The sequence below is a fragment of the Hyla sarda genome, chromosome 6 (genome assembly GCF_029499605.1).
Source record: "Hyla sarda isolate aHylSar1 chromosome 6, aHylSar1.hap1, whole genome shotgun sequence".
In the NCBI taxonomy this organism is placed as follows: domain Eukaryota; kingdom Metazoa; phylum Chordata; class Amphibia; order Anura; family Hylidae; genus Hyla; species Hyla sarda.
The window spans coordinates 208,455,396-208,481,800 of NC_079194.1; the positions used below are offsets into that span (position 1 = coordinate 208,455,396).

The 26,405-nt window shown below is 41.5% G+C and overlaps 1 protein-coding gene across 3 annotated transcripts in view; it reads right to left on the reverse strand.

The window, feature by feature from the left end:
* Positions 1–26,405, reverse strand: part of ZNF423 (zinc finger protein 423) — a 259,566-nt gene that overhangs the window by 146,665 nt on the left and 86,496 nt on the right. Inside the window, exon 1 of one of the 3 annotated variants that reach the window (XM_056526330.1) lies at positions 14,572–14,639. The exons of the other annotated variants lie outside the window; for them this stretch is intronic. The gene's annotated coding sequence lies outside the window, so the exon portion shown is untranslated. Of the gene's footprint in view, positions 1–14,571; positions 14,640–26,405 lie in introns of those variants that run through there. 3 annotated transcript variants of the gene reach the window in all.

Sequence of the window (26,405 nt, forward strand, 5' to 3'; positions counted from 1 at the left end):
TGAAGGAGAAAATTCAAAATTTCATTTTTTACACTCACATGTTCTTGTAGGTAATAGGAGAAAAAGCCCCCCAAAATTATTTGTAACCCAATATCTCTTGAGTAAGAAAATACCTCATGTGTATGTGAAGTTTTCAGTGGGCGTAGTAGAGGACTCAGAAGGGAAGGAGCGACAGTGGGATTTTGAAGAGTGAATTTTGCTGAAATGGTTTTTGGGGGGCATGTCGCATTTAGGAAGCTGCTATGCTGCCAGAACAGCAAAAAAAAAAAAAAAAAACACATGGCATACTATTTTGGAAACTACACCCCTCAAGGCACGTAACAAGGGGTCCAGTGAGCCTAAACACCCCATAGGTGTTTGACGAATTTTCGTTAAAGACGGATGTGTAAATGAAATCTTTTCAATAAAGTGCAGTTTTTTTTCCCAAATTTACCATTTTTACAGAGGGTAATGGGAGAAAATGCCCCTCCAAAATTTGTAACCCCATGCTCAGAAGAGAAGGAGTCACATTTGGCTTTTAGAAAGCAAATTTTGCTGAAATGGTTTTGGGGGGGGGGGGGGGGGGAATGTCATGTTTAGGAAGCTCCCATGGTGCCAGAACAGCAAAAAAATAAAATAAATAAATGGCCTACTAATTTGGAAACTACACCCCTCAAGCAACGTAACAAGGGGTACAGTGAGCCTTAACACCTCACAGGTGTTTGACAACTTTTTGTTAAAGTCGGATGTGTAAATGATGGTTTTTCCCCCAAATTTTACCCCATTTCTTCTGAGTATGGAAATATCCCATGTGTGGACATCAAGTGCTCTGCTGGCACACTACAATGCTCAGAGAGGAAGCGCCATTGAGCTTTTGGAGAGAGAATTTGTTTGGAATGGAAGTCAGGGGCCATGAGCATTTACAAACCCCCCTGTGGTGCCAGAAAAGTGGACCACCCACACGTGACCCCATTTTGAAAACTACACCCCTCACAGAATTTAATAAAGGGTGCAGTGAGCATTTACAACTCACTGGCGTTTGACAGATCTTTGGAACAGTGGGTTGTGCAAATGAAAAAATTACATTTTTCATTTTCACGGATCACTGTTCCAAAAATCTGCCAGACACCTGTGGGGCGTAAATGCTCACTGTACCCCTTATTACATGAGGGGTGTAGTTTCCAATTTGGGGTCACATGTATGGGAGGGGTCCATTGTTCTGGCACTATGGGGGCTTTGTAAATACATGTGGCCTTCAATTCCGGACAAATTTTCTCTCCAGAAGCCCAATGGAGCTCCTTCTCTTCTGAGCATTGTAGTTCACCCGCAGAGCACTTTACATCCACATATGGGGTATGTTCTTACTCCAAAGAAATGGGGTTACAATTTTTTTTCCCTATTTTCCCTTGTGAAAATGAAAAAATTTTGGGTAACGCCAGCATTTTAGTGAAAAACATTTTTTCTTCATTTTCCCATCCAACTTTAATGAAAATTCTTCAAACACCTGTGGGGTGGTAAGGCTCACTATACCCCTTGTTACGTTCCGTGAGGGGTGTAGTTTCCAAAATGGGGTCACACACGGGTGTTTCTTTTTTTTGCTTTTATGTCAGAACAGTCATAAAATCAGCCAGCCCTGTGCAAATCACCAATCTAGGCCTCAAATGTACATAGTGCGCTCTCACTCCTGAGCCTTGTAGAGCATTTTACGCCCACATATGGGGAATTTCCGTACTCAGGAGAAATTGCGTTACAAATTTTGGGGGTCTTTTTTTTCCCCTTTTACCTCTTGTGAAAATAAAAAAGTATGGGGCAACACCAGAATATTAGTGTATAAAAAAATTTAAAAAATTTACACTAACAGGCTGGGATAGAGCCCAACTTTGTCTTTTTCATAAGGGGTAAAAGGAGAAAAAGCCCATCAAATTTGTAACGCAATTTCTCCTGAGTACAGAGATACCCCATATCTGGCCCTAAGCTATTTCCTTGAAATAAGACAGGGCTCCGAATTGAGAGAGCACCATGTGCATTTGAGGACTAAATTAGGGATTGCATAGGGGTGGACATAGGGGTATTCTACACCAGTGACCCCCAAACAGGGTGACTCCAGCTGTTGCCAAACTCCCAGCATGCCTGGAAAGTCAGTACCTGTCCGGAAATGCTGGCAGTTGATGTTTTGCAACAGCTGAAGGCTCCGTTTTGTAAACATTACCGTACGATAAGTTTTCATTTTTATTGGGGGGGGGGGGGGAAGACAGTCTAAGGGGGTGTATATGTAGTGTTTTACCCTTTATTTTGTGTTAGTGTAGTGTAGTGTTTTTAGCGTACATTCACACTGGCGGAGGCTTACGGTGAATTTCCCGCTAGGTGTTTGCACTGCGGCGGAGAATTTGCCGCAGCGCAAAGTTGAAGCAGGAAACTCACAGTAAACCCGCCTGTGTGAATGTACACTGTACATTCACATTGGGGGGGGGGGGAAATACCAGCATGCAGACCGTGCATGCTGGGAGTTCTACTTTTTCAACAGCTGGAGGCACACCTTCAGTTAGGGGGTAAAATGGGAGTAAAAACTGACAATTTTAATTCACTTTTTTTTTTTTTTTTTTTTTTTTTACTTTTTTTAAGTATTATTTATTCTTTTTTTTTACACACTTTTTATGTCCCCATAGGGGACTTTCTATAGCAATCATTTGATTGCAAATACTGTTCAGTGCTATGCATAGGACACCGATCAGTATTATCGGTGATCTTCTGCTCTCAGACTAGAGCAGAAGACCCGGGAGACGGCTGGAGCCAGGTGAGCACTGCGGGCGATCCAATCATACATTCAAGTACCGCACTGCCGCAGATGCCGTGATCTGTATTGATCACGGCATCTGAGGGGTTAATGGCGGACATCCCCGGCACCTACCGTTCCCATGCTCGTGGTCATACACAGGACATAAATGTACGTTCTGGTGCGCGAAGTACCGCCAAACCAGGACGTACATTTACGGTCGTGGTCGTTAAGGAGAAGACAAAATTTGGACTGCAAGGACACATGCCATGTTTGAGTCAAAGCCAGAAGTGGACCAAGCAGTAAGGAGAAGTATAAAGGCCCTTTTATATTGGGCTATTATTGGACAAATGAGCATTCCTAAGAGCTGAAAACAGTGAATTGGCCAAAAATTATTGACTCGACCTTTGTGAAGGCGGCACGATAACCAAGATCAGCGCTCACCATCTTGAGCCCACTGGGCCATGTAAGAGAGAGTCCCAAGTTTAACCTTTATATATCTCATACATTTCAAGTCCATTATGGCTTTGGCTTTAAAAACTGCACGTGTGATTCCAGGCAAACACTTCTTTGATATATATGTATATATGAGGTAAATTTTAGACTGCACTCTGTACAGTTGTTGGGTGCATCATGGAATGAACCGTGCTAAACCATATACATTAGTCAAAGTCGACCGCACTGCTTGTTTAGATATGTAGGTAAGAAATATATGAAACAATCTGGTATTGATGCTTCAACCAAGTGCAGGAATTTATTCTGACACCAAAGTAATCACAGACATATGTTTTCACCATTTCGACCCAGCTGGCTATATGTAAAAGGTGTCTGTAAAGAAGATATATACAATACATGAAGGTGTCACTCAAGTGTAAAAAAAAAAAAGTGCATATGTTTATACTCACACGATTGCCAAGGATACAAAATAAATCATGAAGGAAGATACCAAATATAGCATACATGTGCGGTTAGCATATGTCTTCTTTACCGGCACCTTGACAAAGACCCAGCAGGATCAAAATGTTGGAAACTTGTGTGACTACTATGGTGTCAGAATAAATTCCTCCACTTGGTTAAAGAATCAATACTGAAATATATGTTTTATAATGTAAACCAGCAGTGTGGTGGACATTATATACAATCCCATAGCTGGTAGAAGTTCAGGCATGCATAGGCAGAAAGCTATCCATCAGATAAGATAGGGATATGAATAAGACTGTTCTTCATGTAAGATAGTGACAGGGACTACTGATAGTATTCAGAAAAATTGGGAAGACTAGATGGGCCAAATGGCTCCTATCTGTCGACACATTCTAGGTTTCTATACAAGTCAGCTGTTATGTTACTTTTAGTGCATTTTTTCCCATCAAGACATTGGAAAAAATGAAAAAGCCCCATCAAACCCAACAGTTAATAGGGTCCTCTGGGGTTGCTGGAACCTACTGTACAATCCATCTGGCACAATTTATGGATTCTCTTAAAAGTTGTACTCCGAGGATAGGGGATAAGATGTCTGATCGCTGGGGTCCAGCTGGTGGGGACCCCCGCGATCTCTCCTGCAGTCCCCCGGAGTCATCAGCTCTCTGGAGCTAAGTTTGCTCCGTGGCTGATGACAGGGGCCAGCGGTTCGTGATGTCATTGCCCCACCCCTCATAACTTCACACCCCACCCCCTTAATGCAAGTCTATGGGAGGGGGCATGGCAACAGTCACACCCCCTCCCATAGACTTGCATTAAGGGGGTGGTGGTTGACATGAGGGGGCGGAGCCATGACATCACGAACCTCCAGTCCCTGTATCGTGAGTAAGCTGATGACAAGTGGGTGCTGCAGGAGAGATCTCGGGGGTGCCTAGCAGTGGGACCCCTGCGATCAGACATTTTATCCCCTTTCCTTGGATAGGAGATAAGATGTCTAGGGGGCGGAGTACCCCTTTAAGAAAACAAAATACAGAAGAAGTATACTGAGTTTAGTGAGAGCGGTAGATGCTCTGGAGCAATACGAACATCAATTAGGTCTCCATGTCAGAGTATGAAGAGAATTATGACAATTTTTCTAGGAGCATTATAGTGATCAACAACATACAGGGGTAAGATTACATAGAAAGGAGGAAACAGCTGACTGGGAACAGCATACATATACAATTCCTTACGAAAAAGGGACAGATAACACAGGATATCCTTTTCTTCAACACAAATATTTTCACAGCTTTGATGAGATTTCCTACTACAATATATGAAATGTTTAATATTTCCTATAGTGAGTTTCAGGACACTGCTTGTAATATCACATTAAGAAAACATCGGCTACAGAAGTGTATTTCATTTGTATAATTTTGTAGAGCTACTTACTGATATGTACTGTAAGCCCCATTTATACACAGAGGGCCCATTATTTAGCATGAAACAGAAAAGCTAAAGTTAGAAATTAAGTTATTGCTTGCTGCACGACAATATCGCTCAGTGGGTCCAAAGCCGATCTGTGTAATTCCAAAACCGCACCCCATATCCTGTGATAATCCATCTGAATGTGTTCAGGAAATAGTTTTTAACACATCAGAAAGGTTATTGCAGATGATCTGCACCAGGCGATGATGGCTGACAACAATACACAATAAATGGCAAAAACTGATACGGTGCACCTCCAGACACACAATGTAAAAGCGCTGCTCTTCAAAGCTTGGCTGCTTATTTGTCAACACTAAGACTGCATTTAGCTTTTGGGTCAGGAAGTAGCTGTCTGGTCATTACCGTTGTTAGCCATATTAGATGTAATGGTTTCTCTGTATTATCATAAAGTCACCCAGAAGGAGCACTCTTCACACCTCAGATCTCCCTGGCAGAGAAACGTCTACCCTCATGTTGTGTAGAGCCATGCCTTATGAACTCTTTACTTGTAGATAGTAAAAGATGGTTTGGTATCAGCAGATTGATCAGGGCGACGTCATTCTATCCCTTAGCCCACCCCGCAAAAGGAGTTCCATGTCCACACAGACCCTCACCAGCATTTCTCTAAATCAGACCCTATAGATATATGGAAGTCACCTGCATCAACTTTATAGATAAGTAAATGAAACTGTGTCAATCATACACAAAACTTATTAAAGATTACTAGTAGCATTGTCAATCTCTTTAAAGGGGTACTCCACCCCTAGACATCCTATCCCATATACAAAGGATAGGGGATAAGATGTCCGACTGGGGGGGGGTCTTACTGGATGCTCCGGCCCCTACATCACCAATCATCAGACACGGAGCAAAGCTTGCTTAATGCACCAGATGAGAATGGGTGCTGCCGGAGAGATTGCGGGGGTTCCCAGCAATTCCCGCAATCAGGCGCTTATCTCCTATTCTTTGGATAGGGGATAAGATGTCTAGGGGTGAAGTACCTCTTTAAGGTCATGTTTACACAGCATAAGATGTGCGGAATGTGTGCCCAAAAAACATGGGCAGACATTCCGCACATTTGAATAATCCGGCGGGCGCTATAATTGCTCAGAAATGCACCGTCTCATAGACGGTGAAGCATTTCCAACTGAAATCTGCAAAAAGAATGGACGAGTCTATTCTTTTTATGGATGCTGGAATCAGGATTTATGCAACATGTTTCTACCATGTGAACAGTGCAGCAGAATCCCATTGGAATCAATGGGACGTGGCTGCAGTGGAACGTCCGTGTGAAATATTTCGGCGGACATTCCACTGTGTGAATATACCCTAAAGACAAGAGGTGTCCCATGCCATCCCAAAAAAAAATAAAAAAAATTCCACAGCAGCAACTGTGAATTACAGTCCTCTTCTTAAGAACTTCCTCTAAAAGGATGAGCCATAGAGTACGGTAATGGACTCCAAACTGTGGTTTGCCAGTTGTTGCCAAATTACAACTCCCACCATGCTGGTTGTAGTTTTGCAACATCTGGAGGGACACAGCCAATGGCCTATCACAGTGGTCTGCAAACTAACACCACTACAGCAATATGAGAATCTATTTTTTCCCCTACAATTAAAAAGAGGTTCTGCAAATGCTCAGGTAAAAGATATACCATCTTTTATTGAAAATAATAAAAAAATTAGAAATCTCTTTAAAGCCCCATGATGCCTGTATGAGGAACCTTGTGGTACAAGATACTCTTACAGCCATGGAATTCCTTATTCATTATAAATATTCCATTCATTTGCATTAGGGTTGTATATTGTATTTAATACAATAGACAGTATAAAAAAAATAAAAATCCTGGCGAGTTTTAATTTTTATATTTCATCTCTACATATTCGCCTTCAACACTCAAGCAGCACCGAGGAAGACTAGCTGCAATTTACCACTTTACAGATAATAGGTCGTAAAGGGCATTAGAATGCACAGTACAAGTGTCAAAGCGTGAGCCACCTCATTAAAGGGAGTTGCACATTTTAGGAGTCATCAACACTTGTGCCCCTAATCCACATCACCTGAAGAACTCTCGTGTATGCAGACGGTACCACAATTACCGCTTTTTCCGGCCTGTGGAATAATGACTTTCCAGATTTTAATCACAAGGTAATGCGAAATCGGTGCTAGAGGGAAAAACAAAAATAATGCAGAGATGTAACTTTATCAACGGCAAGTGGGACAATTGACTTTAAAATGTGATGCAGGAGGGGAAAAAAATGTATAGAAAGCCTCCTAATTTGGGAACAGATAAGGGCTGCGGCCTAGATAGATTTCCAACAGGCACAGATCACTAGCAAAACGTGTTTCTATCACATCCTTGTATTAACTCCCACATTTCGACATGATCAGATTATGTGAAGCATTATGAAGGAGGTTTATATTTTATAATAAATCTTCCCAGCCTCATTCTATCCCTTAGGAATTATCGCTTCCAGCCACTTTGAGCAAGAGAGAGACAAGAATCTTGATTGTAACATTGTCACATCAGGGAGACGGCCATTAACCTCTTCATTGCTAGGTGTCCGTTAACGGAAAAAAAGTGACAAAGCTGGAAACATACAGAAGGTATATGAGGTTTGATACCCCGAAATATATGAAATAAAAGGGTCAACAAGAAAAATAAATATTATCCTTATATTGACTTCGCTTGCCATGGACCATGTAAATCAGATATGGCAAAAGGTTTTATTTTTACATAGCATAGCGGTGTGCAAACCTGCAAATATACTTTCTAAGTCATTGGGATTGCTCATTTTGCTATCCAAAGAATGGCAAATGTCTTAGGATGCAAATCAACCCTTTTCATTGAAAAAAAAAAACAACAACCACCTCCAATGGGTGTGTTTTATAAAGAGATTTCATATCACTTATACAGAACACTGAGTCCATGTTTACATGGTGGAAAAATTCCGCACGGAAATTCAGTTGCAGCAGAGTCCCTTAGTTTTCAATGGGATTCTGCTGCACGGCGCAGACAGCGGAATTTCTGCAGCGGAAATATCTGCTGCGGAAATGCTGATTCTGGCCTCCACGAAAATAAATTGACATGCCAATTCTTTTTGCAGATTCCACTCGGGGAGGCATTGCCATCGGTAGAGACACCTATTTTTGCAAAAAAAGAGAGTAAACATGCTAAGCCACACTCTTAACTAGATCCCTCCCTCTTCAATGTTCTTCGCACAGATAGGACCAGAAGATGAAGGAACCATTTTTTTGACTTTCAGTCAAAATGTTTGCAAATTACCAAATATATAGTTAACCTGTCTCACCTAGACAAAAGGCCATTGAGACGCCAAGACCCTTGGAAAACTGCTGTATATTTATTTGGTCATTGTGTCTATACCCTGACTAATAGTAAAGTGATACCAATATGGGCCGTGCTTGTAGCAAGGCTCATTCAAACTGATCAGCAATGAAAACAAATGTTCATAGCAAGATAGATGTGATAAAACTGGATTCTCAGCAGACCATCCATGCACCTTCCCCCTCAGCCATTAATACTAGAGATGTGTATAGCAAGGAGCATCCCATTATCCTGCCCATATTGTATTTGGGTACTAAAGGCCAGTGTGCTCACTTCAAAGACTTGACAGGGAGGGAGAGAGAAAGAGATTCAGGAACAATAACTGATTCTGCCCGACAAGATGCACATCAAAAGACCCAGCGCTGAAAACTAGAATCTGGGGGGTCCTTTAATTACCATCCACAACCACCGTGTCGTGCCGAGAAAGAGAAGGGAGATGTAATAAAAATAAATAGAGAAAAAGGAGTTTTCAAGGCCAGAGGATTCGCGTGCAGGCCTCATTCTGTGCCACATACTCAGGTCCGGCCTGATTTCATCCTTAATGTTTAAAATTAACCTTTTCCTCACAGAATCATTTGTGCAGAACCTTAAAGATGCCACAATTGAGAAGGATGTTTCCAAGTAAACCTGTAGACCTGAAATTATAGATACAGAATATCATATCAGGTCATGTCTAAAAAAAGAACCTGAACACATTCAGGACTTAAGACACCGACAAGCCACAAAGACCTCTTAGACATCACTAGACTATGGCCTGCTGAGTATAATAAATAACCCAGTTGAGCTGTTAATGTAAATTATGTCCATAACCTAATGTCACTAAAGGGGTTGTAGAATTCCACTAGACTGTAGACAGATTCATCCCCCACAAATGCCATTACTCTGGTCCATGGGCCGTGTCTGCAACCGTGTATCCTCATCACCCATCTTAAGTTTTACTAGATTAATCCTCCTCTAAGAATGCAATATTAAGGGCATAGGTTTTAGTTAAAACCTCCCCAGAAACAGCACCATATTTGTATATGGGCAGTGTCTGGGTGGTACAGATAAGTGAAAAAAAAGTAGACCCATATTTATAAAACTGGGCAACAGTACTTTTCCAATTGGTGTTAAAACAGACTAAGACTGTTTTCACATGTTATGATAATGTTGTTATTTTCTGAATTAGAGGCAAAAATTGAAACATTACCTTAAAATGTTTACAAAGCCAAGGGCCACATTTACATACATGTATTTGCATTTCAGATGCACGTCCCAGCCAAATTATGGTTCCGGAGACTGGAACTAAAAGAATCAGAGGGATTTACGGATGCTGACCATTTGGATCATTAGACCCGCAGTTGGATGAACCAGCTTAAACATGAGAATAACATACATTTTATGAGAAACAGGGCTGGTCAAAACAAAACCCAAAGAAATACTACCTATAGTCTTTGAACAGGCCACACATTGACCATCGGTTAACCAAAGCACAATATATTGGAAAATTCCATAGAAAAAACCCTAACATAATAGATTAAGGCTGTCTGCACAACACATCTTTCCTATACACTGAGGGCATACAATGGCAACATGTTAAAAAAAAAAAATATTCCCAACAACCATCACAGCACTGTGACAATAGGGCTATTGAGTTTAATGGGCTAAAATGGTCAAGTAGTGACTAAGTCAGGTCCATTATCCAAACTATAAATTCATTTTGAGGGACTAAAACAAGTTGCATGCTGCGCTTTTGAGTCTCAAAGCGAACATATACATTCTAAAAATGGCCTGAATGTTGTCACTAGATGACTACAGTCAGTCCACTAAACTCAATGAGCCTGCTGTCAGTATGCTACAGTATATGTCGGCAACCTTCTTTGACAGACTGCAGAAGTCTACACTTTGCGTATAGGAAAAAAACACAGTGCGCGCATAGCTTTAATCTACTCTTCCTTGTAATATTCCAGTTACACATCTAGTCTGCTATGGATAATTTCAAATTCTACCAGTGAACTAAAGACCACCCCTTAAACCCCCTATGGTCCATGGGAACAAATATTCCATGCAGCCTTATAACATAATCTTAAACCACAAAAATGATAGTTTTAACAACAGTATTAGGGAATGGCTATTAGTGCAATTCCCAATACGTATAAGCTATATCAGCATGGAGTAAACAGAACACCGGGTGCATCATAAAGGAAGCACCACTGCTTAATAAGTCGCAGATATAGACAAGAAAGTGTGCATAATGGAGGATAGGGCCTTAAATTAGTTCCATTTATTTAATCTTCTTAACAGAGGTCACGGGAGGGTTCAACAATCTTTATTTGTAGCTTTATTTCCTTTGTCATAAGAACAGAATGACGCTATTAGTGAGGTTTCTTTTCCTTTGTGTATGAGAAGCTTTACCTGCGTTTATCATCATCATGCTAATAACAATGTAAGATTTCATACCACTGGTTATGAACAGGTTAAAAATCCCATTTTATATGTTTTTCCAAACTGAAAAACAAATATTGGTTCCTGGGGTCCTAGACTGTGTAGCCTCCCTGAGAATTCGTAAAGCTTGCAGCAGCCTACAGAACGACCAGTGCTGGCAGCGGCTTAGACGAGCCTAGCAGGACTGCTGCAGGCAGTGCCCCAGGAGCTGCTTTGGGATGGAGAAATCTGGCTACCTGCGGCTGCTCTTTGTTTGCAAGATTCCCTGGTTGATGGAAGGAAAAAAAAAATATACGTTAAAAAAATAATAAAAAAAAAAACCTTCAAATGCACACAGGGGCCTGGATCCGTGAAGCAGCAGATCAAACCTGTGCCAGCCTGTTTGTGCACAGCAGCAACAGAATAAAGCTTTTTTCCAGAGAGGGGACTTAAACAGGAGGATGAGGAAACATCAAACACCCCTTACCCTTTCTATAGGCAGACTTCGCTATAGGGAGACATTACAATGCAAGCTTACTTATCTCCAGAGTGAGTAAATTATTCTGGCATCACGAAATAAAAAGCAAGCATTTTCTGTATGAAGCATGCCAAGAACAACTTACAAGTGATGATTTAAATAAAGCGATATGGCTCTATTAGAACAAGAGCAAAAAAAAAAAAAAACCTGCTTCAAATGTATTGAATGGCAGCGGCACCGTAAAAAGAAAAAAAAAAAAAAAGGAAAAAAATTGGTGCTCCAGCCATCTTCAAGAACACAATTTCCGTATAAGGATCGACACCCATTGGATTTCCTCAAGTAATCCACTAGGAAAGATAAATCTGCAACAACTAGTGTGGATTTTAGAGCAGATTTGACATTGCTTATCTTCCTGTGGAATTTTAAAATTAATATTAAAAGTAAAAAAAATTAAAAAAAAGTTAATAGTTTTTAAAATAACTGTTGCGGACACAATCAATCATAAGCAAAATCTGCAACATTCCATTGAAGTCAGTGTAGAAAAGTCCCAAAAATACACTGCTCCTTCTGCAAAAGAATCAACATTACATAAATATAAGAATTCTTTTAATGCACAGCGAGAATTTTACAATATCTATAATATCCGCTTTCTTGCCACTGAATTCTTCTGTCCATTTTATCTGCGCGAGTCTACATATTCATTGTTTCTGTGGATGCTGAAATCCGGATGTTACTGCTGCGTGTATACGTTGCAGCAGCATCCCATTGAAATCAGTAGGACTCTGCTGCAGCAGAATTTCTGAGCAGAATATTTCTGCGAAATGCCGTCATGTGAACATGGTCTCAACATGAAGCAAACATTGTGAAAATTCAGTTGACTATCACAGTCTGAGGCAACGTTCACACGGTGGAATTTCTGAGCAAAATCGGGTAAAAACAAAATTCTACTTGGAAACAGTTGCAAAAGAATTTCATTGTTTTCAATGGGATTCTGCTGCACCATGCACATGGCAGAATTTCTGCACTTGAAATATCTCCTGCATGAATTCCAATTTCACTTCCACAGAAGGAATTGACATGTCAATGGAGACTGCACATTTTCGAGTACTCCTGCTGTCTGCGAAATGTCAGTCCCAGAAATTTTCGGTTGAACATTCCGCCATGTGAACGTAGCCTAAGGATTCCTGAACACGGGAAGGATACGCTGCAGATTTTTTTTGCAGCAGATTTGCTTGCTGAAAATCCAAAGTGTTCACATGGCGGATTTTTTGCAGAATGTCCATCAGGAAAATCTCTGGTTTCACAGACTGCAAAGCATATTTTAACAAATATCACAGAAAGAATTGATATGTCAGTTTTTTCTCCAAAAGTCGGAATCTAAGTTTCCACGGCTGATGTTTACACTGTGGGGGAAAAAAAGGCCATGTGCATCATGAAGCGGAACACAATTTCCAAGCGGAACATTTCTGCCGGATTCAGCTCAGAAATTTTGCTGTGCAAATGAGGCCTCAAAGTAGCAACAACGTGGACGAGATATAGAAAAAAAAAAAAAAAGATAAAAACCACAAACTGACCGACCTGTGGTGCGGATTTTGGGTCAGCAGCATGTCTTTTTTAGGTGTGCTGCAAAAACACTGTGGATCACTGTCGCCTCCTTCACACTGACAAAAATGCCACAAAAAATCTGCAGCATATCTGGTGGGTTTTTTATTTTATGAAGTTTTTGTACCATTTTCCAAAATAGTGTTTTTTAATTGCACAAGAGTACAGGCTAGGTTTCCACACAACCTATTTTGGGTGTTTTTTCAGATAAATTGCCTTCTCGCTGCAAACTCTTAAGATACAGTTTTTGTGGTATATTTTTACAAACATAGTTGGTTTTAGTTTTTAAAATTTTCACATTACAACTCGTGATTTTTTTTTTGTATTTGACTCAAGAATTTCTATTGAAGAATTTTTTTTTCTCCAATAGAAGTCTATGGGAGGAAAATGGCCTACTGGATTCCTTGAGGGGAAAAAACTAAACAAAAAAAACAAAAAACACATCTCCCCTAGTCTAAGCATATTTTCAAAAACTAGGCCTAAAAATGCCATAGAAAAAAAATGCCAAGTGGGTATGGCATTTCATATTATCCTACTGCCGGCCAACTAACATTTGGCTGCAGCATTTTTTTTTGTGCCCCCCCTACCAAAAAAAAAAAAAGAAAATGAAAAAACTAAAAACGCTGTGTGTTTAGGTGTTTTAAAAACAAAACAAGTGGAAATCCAGCTACATAGGCCCACATTTATCAAATTGTAGAAGAAAAACCATGACCAATCACAGCTCAGCTTTTAACTCTTAAACGCGCTCGGGTAAAGTCAAAGATGTGCTATGATTGGTTGCTCTGGAAACCAGTCACTTTCACTCAGTTTGATAAATCTATGGGTGAAAAAATTATTATTAATAATAATAATAATAATATAATATATGGATGTCCATGGGGGAAAAACAAAAACAAAAAAAGCCATACTAAGACCATACTAAGCAAAAATTGTACCCCAAGTGGGGGGAAAACACTATAAAAACACACAGCATTGTGTGTACAGTATTTTATATTTTCAGATTCAATTCCAGGACATCTTTTTTTACTAAAATCTACACCATTTCATTATTTATTTATTTTTTTATTATTATTTTTTTGGGCAAATATGTCTGCACTCTATGTGAATTAGGGTGCGGAAAATAAATACAATAGCTTCTCAAACATCAGCCATTACTCTAAATAAATACTGAAAGTGCAGTCAAGGCCCTGGTTGTTATCTCCATTTCCAAATTTAGACAAGAAACAGGTAGAAACAACACTAAGGGGCAGGGGGCACCAGGGCCAGCTTCTTCATTGCTGTTCAATTGATTTTTTTTACAGTTCTATTGCGCACCCCACTGAGCTATTGATTTATACAAGAAATCAATCAAAAATCAGACACTAATGTCCCCCTACTATCTATTGTCATATGTGCCCCATTTATCATAAGTGTTACAGCTAAACATTGTAAAACCATTCATATTATTGAAGGGCTGAGCAGTTTACTAGGCATACACCACCATACCTTGGACACCCATACCCTGCCCCCATTATATCAGTTGCTCTCCCTTAAAGGGGGATTGTGCCATGATGAGTACAAATGTGCTGAGGTTTTTTTTGTTTTGTTTTTGTAAAATAACCTACATTCTTGCACTGTTTTTCTCCCCCATAGATATGATCACTTCCTGGTTTCTGTACCCCTGCTGTTGCCGGGCAACAGAGCATAAACTTTTCCACAATCACCCTCCCTTGCATATACAGTAGACACTAACCACTGATGTGCAGTTGAACTGAGCATGTGTGACCTTCTCAATGGATGCCCAAAGGCGTTCATAACCAACGAAAACAGGACAAAACAAAGGCGGCACATCGAATAGTTTATTTTTAGAAATGCTTGTACGTTTGAAATATATTTTAAAGGGAATCTGTCAGCTGTATTTGCTGCCGACACTATTAGATAGCTTTTAGGTTATAAAAGCAAACTGTACCTTTCCTGGAGCTGAAGGTGGTTGCCGAACAAAAAAAAAAAAAAAAGAAAAAAAAATATTTTATTGAGTTCCAGCTACTCAAGTGCCAAAGCCCGAAACGCCTCCTTGCTCATAGTCACTGCCCCACACCTCCTTGACTGATCAAGGACATTTTTATGTGTGGATATCGGCCCTTATTTACTATTGTAAACCCGGCCTGGGTTTGTCGGGTTGTGCACTAGAATTTTGCGCATTGTGAAAGAACTTGTGTCTGCATTAGAGTTTGCGGCATAAAAAATAAAAATAAAATACCCGACCAACTCTCCATTTCACTGAGAAACCCTGAAAAAGGGGCGTGACCGCAGGGGAAAGAGGGCATGTCCCTGACATTTTCGAAAAATCACAACATATTTACTAAGGTTTCCACAGAAAATGTGGTGGATTTGAGCTCTGGTAAACCCCACAGTTTAGAGCGTGTGTAGAGAAGTGTGCTAAATGTGGGAAAACATTAGTAATAACCATGAAAAAATATCTGTTGGGGGAAAAAAAAAAAAAAAAAACTCCACTCCACTCTTTTAGTGTATCAGGGCCATTGTCACATGCAGATTATGCTTGCAGCAGCCTCCCGTTAATATGAATACGAGTTCAGCTGTACAGTTTACACGTCAAGTTCTGCAACGGAACTTCCTACGAGGGTTTGGATTCCTGCTGGATAAGTGCAATTTGTCAATGGAACGTCACTTACGTCAGCTGTAAAATGCTGCGAACATAAGCACCAATTATGGACCATTTTAGAAAAGCATGGATATACTAAAGAAATTCCTACCCCGACAGCTAGCCAATGGTGTCCTCAGCTCTAAGCTCTGACAATTTCACTTTAGCTTCACATAATACATCACTTCAGACTTCTTTGTATTTGTGGTAAAAGCGTACCCTCAGATCCAACAAAACATTTTTAAATATATCACTCAGTACCTAATCCTGACCATGTACATATAATTTTTATGTATCTACACTTAATTTAGCTCACTAGTCTGAATTCCAATCAAAGTGAGAGGGTGTGGCCTCACTGTGCAGGTCTCCGCCCCTCCCTCAGTATGCTGTCTGCTCACATCTCCCCTAGCATTAGCAAAACTACAACTCCCAGCTTGTCCTCACTGACAGTAGCGGGACACAAGCTGACAGTGGGAGGATTTTTCCTCCAGTTGTGAGCCCTGCGCTCACAGCTGTCAATCAAGGAAGTATGTCCATGACGCATGGACACAGCAGGACTAGTATGTGTCCAAGCAGGCGGGGGGGGGGGGGGGGGGGGGATCAGTTGTTTGGCTTTTTCAGTATGAAATACTGAAAATTTTCTAATGAAAGCAAATTGCAAAACCTATTGGTTTTGCATGCTTTACATCATATCAAATGTTTTTTTGTATCTGACAGTGCCCATTTAAGCCACTTTTGGTCATTATCACTGCATACCAGGAAAACCTGCCATTTTGGAGATGTTCAGAGCCAGTCATCTAGCCTTCACAATTTGGCCCTTATTAATGTCACTCAGATGCTTACACATTTCCATTTTTCCTGCTTCCAACACCTTAAAGGGGTATTCCAGTAAAAAAACGTTTTTCACATCAACTGGCTCCAGAAAGTTAAACAGATTTGTAAAATTACTTCTATATAAAAAAAAAATCTTAATCCTTCCAGTACTTATCAGCTTCTGAAGTTGAGTTGTTCTTTTCTATCTGACCACAGTGCTCTCTGCTGACACCTCTGTGTCAGGAACTGTCCAGAGCATGAGAGGTTTGCTATGGGGGATTTGCTCCTACTCTGGACAGTTCCTGAGACAGACAGAGGTGTCAGCAAAGAGCACTGTTGTCAGATAGAAAAAAGAACAACTCAACTTCAGCAGCTGATAAGTACTGGAAGGATTAAGATTTTTTTATTGACATAATTTACAAATCCGTTTAACTTTCTGGAGCCAGTTGATATAAAAAAATAAATCTTTTTTTACTGGAATACCCCTTTAACTTCAAGATCGGTCAAAAACTGTTCACTTACTGCCTTAGGCTAGAGCTACACAGTGACTTTGGCCATGACACAGGTTGTATGACCAAAGATCGCAGTGTTTCTTTCCTGCACTTTCATTAGTTGTTGTGTTTTGGCATGACAGTCACCATTAGGATCGAGTTCATGTGGCTTTTGCAGAAATTTGCTTGCCAAGACACAACCACATTTACTTTCATTACTTGCCATGCGTGCAACAAAGCTGCGTAGCCCTAGCCGAATATATTCCTCCCCTTCACAGGTGCCATGGTCTATGAGAACATCAGTAGACTGAAATGTATCAGTATTTGTACAGTAATGTATTATCAGATTGAAAATAAAACATTGAAAACTGTTTACAAAGCATAAAAGGCCAGTTTATAGAAACAGCAGTAAAATCTATCAAGAATGATAATATTGCGTGCACATATCACAAGTTAGACTCACTGACTTGCCATATTCATCCCAGTAGCTGATATGATGTCTGATGTCCCCAGCGGAGGGACCCCTGTGATCTCCGGTTCAGCACCCCAGTCATCCATGCACAATGATTCCATGTCAGATGACTGCCGTGCCCCCCTCCATTCATGTCTATGGGAGGAGGCATGACGGCTACGTACTAGCCGTGATGCCCCCTCCCATAGACATGAATGGAGGGGGCATGGCGTGACGTCACGAATGTGGAAGCGCCAAGCTTCTGTGTTCCGGACGCTGCTGATAAAGCAGATCATCAATATATCCACCTTCCTATAACCACATTACCCAGAATACAAACTGATGGTCAAAGTACACTGACCTATAATGATTGTCTACCACTTCCCAACACGTTTCTCCCGGTCGGTAACTGGGATCCTCAGGGGACAAGCTAGGACAAGACCAAAAATAAAACAGAACCCATATAGCATCAGACTAGTGCATACAGTTATAGTGCCAGATACTTCGCACTCATAACTCCCCATAATCTATAAACACTGGTCTAAATGCAAGTAAAAAGGTTTTGCCAATAGCCAACAAACACTGTTACTTTCAGGTATGAATATAAAAGCAGTTAAAGGGGTACTCCGGTGGAAAAGAAGGAAAGTTAAACAGATTTGTGGATTACTTCTATTTAAAAATGTCAATCCTTCCAGTACTTATTAGCAGCTGTATGCTACAGAGGAAATTATTTTCTTTTAATTTCTTTTTTAGTCTTATCTACAGTGCTCTCTGCTGACACCTCTGTCCATGTCAGGAACTGTCCAGAGCAGCACAGGTTTGCTATGGGGATTTTCTCCTTCTCTGGACAGTTCCTGATACAGGCATCAGGTGTCAGCAGAGAGCACTGTGGACAAGACAAAATATTTTTTATAGAAGTAATTTACAAATCTGTACAACTTTCTGGCACAAAAAAAAATAAATAAAAAAAAAATGGAATGTTTTCCACTGGAATACCCCTTTAACTTAGTGGTTGCTATGGGACACACTTAGTTTTTTAATACAAAACTTTTTTTTGTAAAACCCAGTGCTTACCTGCACCCCATAGGTCAACAACAGCCGCCAACCAAACTAGTAATGAAATACAAAAGCTGAATTTCATTAAAATCTATGTGAAAATAGTAAAATTGACTGGAGAAAAATTACCCGACAATCTCAGACTGATACCGATACATAAAATTAAGGTAATATTTAAGATTTCTTCCATGTCACAGAAGAATAAATAAAAATAAAATCACCAAAAACAAAGGTGGACATTCTGCAAATAGCATGTTCTGTCTAGGATGAGAAAAACGCTGCTTCTTTCTTGCAAAAACAGCCCCACTCCTGCCTACAGGTTGTGTCTGGTATTGCAGCTTGGCTCCATTGAAGTGATTGGGACTGAGCTGCAGTACTACATACAACCAGTGGACAGCAGTGGTACTGTTTTCGCAAAAAAGAAACAGCATTTCTCTTATCCTGGACAACCCATTTAATGGTGAGCCCTACATGCCTGATAAAGGAGGGGGGGGGGGAGTACATCCTTATTAGGGGCTTTATCTATGTACTGGGGAGGGTCGCTTCTGTAGCTACAAGGGATCTAGGAAGGAGAGTATAACTTTATTTTTTACCACCCTGAGCCATGTATCATTTATTTTATGCCTGGAACACGACTTTAATGGAAGAGACCTACCTACATACTTAACTGGGAAACCTTTCTACCTACTTGATAGGGGGACAACCTACTTAATGGTGGGACCTACCTTCACTCTCACTGTGTGGGGCACAAAAGGAGGCACTGCTATACTGTGTGGGACATTATGGCCTTTATGGATGGGAAATTTGTGAAGGTTGAAGAAAGGTACAAGTAAAGTACTGAGGCGAAGATGTTTGTTTGCAACAATGAGTTGTGGCTGGATGAAGTCATTCTGATGGTCTAGGCGCAATTAGCTATGTGGGCATCCTGGAAGCCATTGGCTGGTCAGGCACGCTGGAAGTTGTAGTTTTTCAACAGCTGGAGGTCCACAGTTTGGAGACCACTGACTATTATGGTACACTGATCATGTGTTGAGCTGGTATACACAACTATACGTCTACTGTATGGAGTTGATGTTGATCTTTGGTATAGTGGTTCTATTTAATAACAGTATAATGGAATAAGTCACTGTTTATTGGTAGTGACTATTGTAGTTGTGCTGGTATTACATTGTTGGTAATATATTACAGCATTTGGGCCCTACTTTAAAATTTTCCATGCCCCCCATCCAAAACCAGCCCTGCGTGATAGGGCCCACTAACAGCGGCATTATACTCGGTATCTTGCTGTGCGCCTAAGTCATCAGGGAGCAGTGATCTATGTGCCGTGTCTAGTGCCCAGCCTGACATTTGGCCGAGCAGCACTGACTCCTTCTCTGCCCTGCAGTAAAGAACAGCTTTGGGGCTGCACTGTTGTGTCTGTGAGGCTGTTGCTGCACCCAAGCCAGCACAATTTGTAATTGTAGCAACATGTGGAAACCGGAGAGGTGCGATCTTGGCGGAGATTCACGGTTGCAGCCGCTTAGTCAGGGCTCCCGGACCACAGACCGAGTGACAAACTCATGGATTTCTGTCCTTAAAACAGCTAAGGACTCCTAGAGAGGTACAGCATGAGCCGGTCACAAGGCGAGGGTCATCATTGCCTGTGCAAAGCATAAATTGATACAGCTATAATAAACAGAATCAGAAATGCCATTCAGGAGCATGGACGCTAGATAATTTCTCACCTAGCTTTTCCATGTTCATGAATGACATCTCCATATAGCTGTACCACTTTATGCAGTGATTCATGGCTGCAGCCTGTCAGTCAGGTGTGGAGACCACGGACAGACTCAAGGATTACTGTCCCTAGCGGCTAATGACTCCTAGAGGTACACCATGAGCCATGCCTACCCTTAGGCCATGTTCACACGATGGAATTTCTGTGCGGAATTCCACATGAAAATTCCACAGCAGCAAAGTCCCATTGATTTCAATTGGATTCTGCTGCGCTGTTCCCATAGCAGAATTTCTGTGCTGGAAACATCTGGCGCAGAAATTTTAATTCTAGTGTCCCCACCTATAAGATGGCGCATTTCCCAGTGCCGTCATGTTCTGCTTCGCAGGGTTTTCCATGTGGACATTCCCTCATGTGAACATAGCCTTACCACTGCTAATAGCATACTGGGAGGTGTAGTTTCATAAGGTCAAAACTTTATTAGCGCTTTCCACTTACTAGACAATTGGTATATTTGATTATTATAGCTGAAGTCCTTTTCTGCGACTCGCTACACCGCGGAAATCCATCATGCCAAGTAGGAAACCTATAAGGCTATGTTCACACTGTGGAATTTCTGGGCAGAATTTCTGCTGGAGATGGAGCCGGCGGCACTTGGACCACACGGACTACATTGCTGTCCCGAAAGATGGCAATGCATTTCTGAGCAGATCTCCCAAAAGATCCACCCAGAAATGCATTGCAGACTATGGGGGCAGCAATGCAGTCTGCTGGGTCCTAGCGTCGCCGGCTCGATCTTCGGCAGAAATTCCGTAGTGTGAACCTAGCCTTACAAATTTGAATCCCACTTCTGGTCCAGAGCCCCTGGAACAGCACAGCAGTAGGATATAGAAGACTTCTTCTCAGTTTTTTTAACATTGTACAGAAAAATAAGACTGAAAAGTAGAAGAGACTATACCAGTGATTAGAGATGAGCAAACTTACCGTAAATTCGATTCGTCACGAACTTCTCGGCTCGGCAGTTGATGACTTATCCTGCCTAAATTAGTTCAGCTTTCAGGTGCTCCGGTGGGCTGGAAAATGTGGATACAGTCCTAGGAAAGTCTCTAGCCCACCGGAGCACCTGAAAGCTGAACTCATTTATGCAGGATAAGCCATCAACTGCCGAGCCGAGAAGTTTGTGACGAATCGAATTTACTGTAAGTTCGCTCATCTCTACCAGTGATCTTCAACCTGCGGACCTCCAGATGTTGCAAAACTACAACTCCCAGCATGCCCGGACAGCCGTTGGCTGTCCGGGCATGCCGGGAGTTGTAGTTTTGCAACATCTGGAGGTCCGCAGGTTGAAGACCACTGGACTCTACAGTCAGCTTTGAAACAGTGAAGGAGATGTCCAGTTCAGAGCCCGCCTACAGAATGAAAGTTTTTTTTTTTTTATTATTTTAAAGATTACTATAAACAGCACTTGGGCAAAGAACCACAATATGACCACTATGTCTGAACATAATCTTATGACGCAAGGAATGATTTCCACTGAAAAACTTCCCAGCAGAGTGCGTGATCTGGATGAGAGAGCAGGAGTGGCACAATGCATCATACAAAGGCACAAGCCAAGCAGAGTATTGTGATAATAAGTAGCATCAGATACAACCCCCACAACCTTGCTTCTTTTACATTCTCGATTTTTTTTATTGTCTATTTGTCCCCCGACATGAAATCCTTTGCCCAAACGCAGGGCACTTGCCTTTTTATCTCCTGCCGCAGGATGCACACTGAGCAACCTGAACTCCTAGGACATTTGGGTTGAAAATTAGAAGGAAAAATAATTGCTTGGGAGAACAATCCTGCTCTGCTACTTTGATTCAATCAATTACCATTATCTTCCGCTCCAGCTTTCCTTGCTCTCTCCCGAACCAGTTGTTTTAAACTTTACTTTGCAGTCAGATATCTGGCTGGGACAAGCGGCCACCACTCTCCTCTTGCCGCGGTCCTTATCACTTGCTCCCAGTCGGTGCTGGCCCGGCACAGCCTTTCAGCCCTTCCATTTTATCTGTTCACACAGACTTCGGCCTGGCAAAGCTACCAGCCAAGAGTCTGCTGAGCAATCCCTGGAAACAGCGCTGCTTTACTCCCACAATCCACTGGGAGTTCATTACTCAGAGATGGCTCTCCCACTACCTACTAAATCCCACCAACAACCTACCCTTTCCACCCCTCCCGTATGTGGTGGGGGGGGGGGAGAAGAAGAAAAGAAAAAAAAAAAAGGGAACATCGGGACAAGAGCAGATAGAACAAAACCACAAATTTAGATTAATAAAGAATTGTTGATTCTAAGGGAACTTTCCAAGCCCTTAAGAATTCCGCGGGAGACACTGAGCAGCTCCAGTAATTTTCTGTTATATTATCTTTCTTGTAAAACCCTTCCCCAGGCTTACATCCCAGAGGCTTCAGCTATCACAGTGACAGCCCGAAATCAATGTGCACTCACCTATTGACATTTTTACATAGTTTTTGGATTTAGTATCCATCCCGAAACACAATCAAATCTTCTGCCAAGCAAATAACAGGCACTTAGCTGGTCTACTATTACAGTTACAAAGGAAAAAACGCGAGCACCCAAGGGAGGCAGGAGAGACGGCGGTGACGTCAGGGGTAATTGGGTGTCTGAGAGAGACTGCCAGCGGCTGGCCTGGGCCCCTAGGGAAAGCTCACTGAGCCAAGCTGCAATTCTAATAAAGGAAAGCACATTCTAGAAAGGGCATTATGCTGCACAGAGGCTCTGGCAAGACTAAATATATCAGCAGTATAAGTATGTGGCCACTGTACACACAAACATTGTGTATATATATATATATATATATATAGACACACATACAATCTTGCATAGACACAAAATACTGTGCGAACTCAGTGCTCACACATCTGTTTTTACTTACAACCTTGGGTGGGTTCTTCCAAGTTGGTTATTAAACTGAGCACTCCTGTCTCTTTGCTGCACACACTCAACCAATAAACATGGTGAGTGGAGTGGAGAGGGGGGGAGGTAGTATTTAGGGGAGGGGATCAAGATTTGTAAATTTGGGAGGAGTGGATAGCAGGCAACTCAAAAGCACTAAAAGGGTTAAAAAGGATCTGTCTCAGTGGGGGAACTTCATTCAAAAATTCCCTACAGCCCTGTACTGACTTAGGGGCCCCTGTTACTAATGTGAGCAAAGGGCAGGAATCTGTGGGGAGATTTATCAAAACCTGTGCAGAGAAAAATTTGACCAGTTGCCAATAGCAACCAATCAGATCACTTTTTTTTTAAGCCCTCTACAAAAAATAAAAGAAGCAATGTGATTGGTTGCTAAGGGCAACTGGTCCCCTTTTCCTTTGCACGGGTTTTGATAAGTTTTCCCCCTGATTATTTGGACATCAAGGTCTTGGCATGAACTACAAGCAAATTGTTGATCATAAAATTTTCGGTAATTTTCAGCTAGAATGCAAACATAGTAAAGCTTATCAATGGCGTCTTCTATGAATGATGTTATTTGCTGACAGCATAGCTGAGGGTCCAGTTGACGTAGTGGGGAATATGTCATTACGGCCATGTTCCCATGGTATATTATATGTCGGAATATGCATGAGCCGCATGGAATCTGTTGCCTACTGTTTTCACTAGTATTATGTGCTACAGTTCACACTGCGAACTGCGGCATGCATTTCGTTTCAGCAAAATTTGGAAATATGTGCGGATATCTGACATTTCACTTATTCATGCGTGTTCTGCACACACGAAAAAAAGACATGTCAACTGGACGCAGATTCACATCCAAAACTGCAACAAAATATGCAGCAAAAAAGAAACATTTTGGGGGAGAGTTATCAAAACTTGTCCAGAGGAAAAGTTGCCCAATCAGATTTGCATCTTTCATTTTGCAGAAGCCTTGTTAAAAATGAAAGAAGCAATCTGATTTGCTGCTATGGGCAACTTTTCCTCTGGACAGATTTTTATAAATCTTGCCCTTTCAGATTTCTGCTATATATTTTACGGTACATTTTTCCAAAGGAAATATATGCCTTGTGAACGCACCCTTAAAATAAGACTGCGCACGGAGATTCCGCAGAAGATTACCATTACTTTCACGGAAACATCTGGCGGGGAAATTCATTTTCTGGAGTCGGCAGAAATAATAGATAAGTCTATTCTTTCTGCAGAAAACACACGAAATGCATTGCCGTCAATGAGACGGCACATTGCCAGTGCTCCGGATTCAGGAGACAACATAGCCAAAGGGAGTTGAGCTGCAGTAACCCAGCATGGCCACTACACAATGGGGGAGATTTATTAAAACCTGTGAAAAGGAAAAGTTGCCTAGTTGCCCATAGCAACCAATCAGATTTCTTCTTTCATTTTGCATTTAAAAATGAAAGAAGCGATCTGATTGGTTGCTTTGGGCAACATTTCCTCTGGACAGGTTTTGATAAATCTCCCGCAATGTACGGAGCTTTCTGCTTCCTGCTCTGTTTCATTGGGCATGGAGACACTGCACCTCTGGTAAGCAGCTGATTATACTAAGGATAGGTAATCAATACATTTTGCCAGGGACTCCCCTTAAGGGTACATTCACACGAGCGGATTTTTGCAGCGTATTTCGCTACAAATTCGCTGGTGAAGGGCCGCTCTATGCTGTCTTTACATGTGCCTACTTGTAGCGGCAATACCCACTACGAGCAGAAACACTGCGATGTGCGAGTCGCAGTATACTCGCACATCGCGGGAGCTCTCTGCCTAGCTCAGAGCAGGGAGAGCGGCCGCAATGTGCGAGTACGCCGCGCACATTGCTGCAGTGTGTCTGCTCGTCGCGGCGTATTGCCACTACGAGCAGGCACATGTAAAGACAGCACAGAGCGGGCCTTCGCCAGCGGATCCGCAGCGTAAAATCCGCTGTAAATCTGCTCATGTGAACGTACCCTATAAGAACGTTCACACGTACGCAGATTTGATGCACAGGATTTGCTGCTGCAGATTTCAATGTAAACTAAATGACTGAGCACAGCTTCTAATCGGCAGTTTTAAATCCTGAGCATCAAATCTGCGCAGGATCCTGTATGTGTGAACGTACCCTAAATAGAATTAATTCTAATTATTAATTGAAAGGCTTCAAGGTCATATATCCGTTCTTGCTGTGAATTTTGCGAACTCTCAGTACAATGTTACAGTTTTGCCACACTACTGCAAAAAATTGCGGCAAAAAATGTGATTGACTGCTGACATTACCTACTATAGAATAATACTCTGGGATTGATAAGCAACATAAAAGTCATTTTTAAGAAACTTTTATAGTGGCAGTTTACCTTCTATTCATGAATTAGGGTATGTTCACACTACAGAGTGTGAACGGAATCTCCGCTCGCAGAATTCAGCGAGCGGAGATTCAGACTGGCAGCCGGCGGCGGCGGTAGGACCGCGCGGCACTGCACCGTCACCATTGACTGCTATGCAGTGCTCGCGGACTTCCGCGCAAAGAATGCACATGTTCTTTCTTTGCGCAGAACAATTTCAGCGGCGGAATTGTCCGCCGCTGAAATTCCGCAGTGTGAACGGGTCTTGCGGAAGACCCATTCACACTGATGGTAATGTTCACTGTGCGGACTTTTACTCGCGGAATGCCGCGGAATGTAAACTAAATGACTGAGCACAGCTTCTAATCGGCAGTTACAAATCCTGCGCATCAAATCTGTGCAGGATCCTGTATGTGTGAACGTACCCTTAAACAAAACCAACCATATAAATAAAGACAGTGGTTAGCCAATAAGAGTGTCTCAATGTTACTATGTTAAAGGGGTACTCCGGTGAAAAACTTTTTTTTTAAATCAACTGGTGCCAGAAAGTTAAACACATTTGTAAATTACTTCTATTAAAAAAATCTTAATCATTCCTGTACTTATTAGCTGCTGAATACTACAGCGGACATTCTTTTCTTTTTGAAATACAGAACTGTCTGCTGACATCATGAGCACAGTGCTCTCTGCTGACATCTCTGTTCATTTTAGGAACTGTCCAGAACAGCATATGTTTGCTATGGGGATTTCCTTTTACCCTGGACAGTTCCTAAAATGGACAGAGATGTCAGCAGAGAGCACTGTGCTCATGATGTCAGCAGACAGCTCTGTGTTTCAAACAGAAAAGAATTTCCTCTGTAGTATTCAGCAGCTAATAAGTACTGGAAGGATTAAGATTTTTTAATAGAAGTAATTTACAAATCTGTTTAACTTTCTGGCACCAGTTG